This window comes from Panicum virgatum, chromosome 9N (genome assembly GCF_016808335.1).
Source record: "Panicum virgatum strain AP13 chromosome 9N, P.virgatum_v5, whole genome shotgun sequence".
NCBI lineage: Eukaryota > Viridiplantae > Streptophyta > Magnoliopsida > Poales > Poaceae > Panicum > Panicum virgatum.
Genome location: NC_053153.1, coordinates 61,671,909 through 61,675,169, shown reverse-complemented (window position 1 = coordinate 61,675,169; position 3,261 = coordinate 61,671,909). Strand labels below are relative to the sequence as shown.

At 50.6% G+C, this 3,261-nt stretch overlaps 1 long non-coding RNA gene across 1 annotated transcript; it reads right to left on the bottom strand.

Annotated features, from left to right (window-relative positions):
• Window positions 1-918: 918 nt before the first annotated feature.
• On the bottom strand, window positions 919-1,851 carry LOC120692520. The gene is made up of 2 exons (XR_005682659.1): window positions 1,227-1,851; window positions 919-1,135 (listed from the first exon to the last, which is right to left on the bottom strand). It is a non-coding gene; the product is annotated as an uncharacterized LOC120692520 (long non-coding RNA).
• Window positions 1,852-3,261: the final 1,410 nt, after the last annotated feature.

Below are 3,261 nucleotides of genomic sequence, written 5' to 3'. Positions count from 1 at the left end.
AGTAGCTTGATAAATAATAGATAGAAAATAGTAAATGGTTCCTCTGGAGATTGAGTGGAACCATTAGTGTCATCAGGGTTCTTATCAAAGTGCCTCTTTCTTTTAATTTCTCGTTTGTTGCAAAATGTTAATACAATAACAATGGCATCAAACGATGATGAACGTCTCGGCATTGTACCTCGTGGAGTCAAAATCAATTCTTCTGTTTCTTCTTCACTTCTTCTTCCTAGTGGAAGCAAAGTGCTGACTACAAGGTTAATACAGTAACTGTCCCCTAAAGGGACACGCCGATTCGGCTGCGGAGGGGTGCGTGTGTTGTGGTTGAAATCAACCACCTGTTGACTTGATTAGGCCAGTTTCAGTGGGGTTTCGTAGCACTGTTACCTAGACTGCCACGTCAGCTTTTCTGTGAGATGAAACTGCCATGAAACTATCACTCTCAGTGCACAGTTTCGTTGCACAATTTCGTAGACATGATGCAGTATTTAATATGTGGATTGTGTTGTGATCAAATGTACCATGAGAACTCTATAGCATTTTTTGCAATTGTTTGTAAACTATGTATTAGTCTAAGAACATGGTAAATAAATATTGTTGTAGCCAAAATAAATATTTGGATTAACTTCAAATATCCACACGATCTTAAATGGGCATATATATGAAAAAGATTACATACGGTAAATTTTAATTTGTAGATATATTTCGAGCACAGTCCATTGTAATTGGGAACGGAAATATAAGCATCACGTGTCAGCGCAACAGGAAATTTGCTGTATATAGCACCCAAAAGTACAGGATGAGATTCATAATTTACAAGAACTGAAAAAGGCACCCGGCAAGGTGGCAAGCAGAATCAGTAGGCACCAGATATCTTCACATTGTCAAAATATCACAGAATCAGAGAAGGCAATTTGGGCAAAATATCTAAACAAGCCATGTTTGAAATTATCATTTTGACAAGCTCTGATAAACCGTTGAAGTAATTCGCACATTACATGTTCCTTTTTCAGATATCAAAACATAGCCGACCAAAATCTAAACCACCAAAGCATACAGAGAACCATACAGAGAATAATCTTTAGTGGCAGAAACAGTAATGCAAGTAAAACATTGGAGTAACAGCATCTTCTAGTACCTGGGAGAAGAAAAATAATGAATCAACTGTGTGGCCAGCAGAGCATACAGAGAACCATTCACCAACTCTGGATCAACTGTGTGGCACTCACCAATTTTGTACAGGAGCAAAAAGCTGCTGCCGGCGGAGGTGCAGCCGATGCGGGAGGAGCTGCACCAGACGCGGGAGGAGCAGACGCCTACGGAGCTGCAGTCGCCGGAGTTCTCGTACCGCCGCTGCTTCGTTTGGACGGGCTGCCGCTACTGCTGAGCTGGGGGACTTCTCTCCCCCGCCGGGACATGGCGTCGCAGACAGTGGGAGGAAGGGCAGGGGCGGTAGCGGATCTGGAGGTGAATGGTAGGAGCGGCGGCGGGCAGGGGCGCCGGCGGATCTGGAGGGAAGGGGAAGGGCGGCGGCGGTCTGAGAGCCGCAAAGGCGGCGGCGGATCTTGGAGGAAGGGAAGAAGAGGTGGCTTTGGCGCGTGCGGGAAGGATTTGGCGCGCAGAGGTCCGACCGTCCGAGCGGAGCGCGGGAAGCCGGAGCGAGCGGCCTCCCACCGCACGGGATCCCGCCATGAAACGATGGAGCTCTCAGTGCGCGTTTCACCTCCGTTTCATTGACTTGGAAACGACGCCAGACCCGTTTCGTGGTGAAGAAACGATTCTCTCCTCTCTCCTATTAATTTGCTTGTCATGTCAGTTTTTTTTGCTGAGGTGTCCATCTAATTAATGTCATGAAATCCCTATGAAATGCCCACTGAAACTGGCCTTAAAGGATCGAGGCCACCTCTTAATACTATTATTTAAGTTCACCCCACCCGCACCTTTTACTGTTCCCTCCACGTGGCTCGTTGTCCTTGGTGTGCCTCATGAGGTGGCGTGCAGCGACATGATCTGGGAGTGCACCGACTTGTGAACAAGGCGCTGGCCGTGGACAATCGCAGGCTCATGCTATTCGGCGAGGTCTTTAATCGGGTAGACTCTGGTTATCGTCGGTGGTGGGCTGGGTGGAGCACAAGAGCAGCCACCGCTATTGCGACACCATTCCCGCATATCAAGTGCAGCATGTTGGTTCCCTTTTAATAAAAAACATGCTTAGGTACAAAAAAAAAGTGCAGCATGTTGGATCTCCCTCAACTCTCAACCAAGTCTCACCGTGGGGCGCCGACGCAGGGCCGGTTCTGAGAACTAGGAAAATTGCGTGCTGCACCGCGCGCAGATTGAACCGTGGATTACATGGGCATCAAACATGAAGGAGCTGCATAATGTAAAGGGAGTACACACTTGACGAACTGCAGGAGGAGATGCCCAAGCACAATGCGTCCAACAGGCACAGCACCTATAGATAAAATGCACAATATCAGCACCAAACAGAGATGCAGAGGTACAAATGAACGATGGAATATGCAAACCAACAGCACGAATCCGATGCAGGCAGCGCAGGCAAGCGACGAAGAAGAAACTAACCAACGGAGATAGTAGGACACACCGGCTTGACAGACTGCAGAGAACGGCACCAGCGAACAGAGCAAGCGACACAACAGGCTCATGAACCAGGAATGCAAGCATTAGCATGGAACGGAAGAACAAACTCCCAATCCGATGAATTGGGAACTCACAGGACAGTACAGATCTAGAGCTTACCTCAGGAGCGAAGAACACAGGGGCAATGGAGGAGGCGCTCCGCGCTTGTATGGGAGGGCGGCGGGAGGAGGAAAGCGTCAGTGCGGCCCGGCCGGCCGCCGGTCCGCCGGCGCATTCGCCGGCGGCGAGGTCCCCCTCCGCTGACGGCGGCGCCGGCCCCTTCCGGAACCCTACACCGCCTCCGGCAAATGGAGATAAAAACGAAAAGGAACGCAGCAGGAGACTGCGCCGTCCCGCGGAGACGGTTTCAGCGGGTCTCGCTTAGGCCCACAGGAGAGAGAGGCAGTGCGCTGTATTTCTTTTTTTTTGGAGCATGGCGTGCCCGAGCCGCGGCGACCGAGGAAGGCGCAAGGCGGTGCCGGAGAAAGCAGGGCCCGCGTCGGGCGTCCCTCCCCATCGGCGGTCCGAGGATGTGGCGAGGCAAGCGACGTGCCGACCCGTGAGTGGAACAAAGCGCTCCCAGGAGCACTCCGAAGTCTCCGTTTCCAGGGTGTATAGAAGATA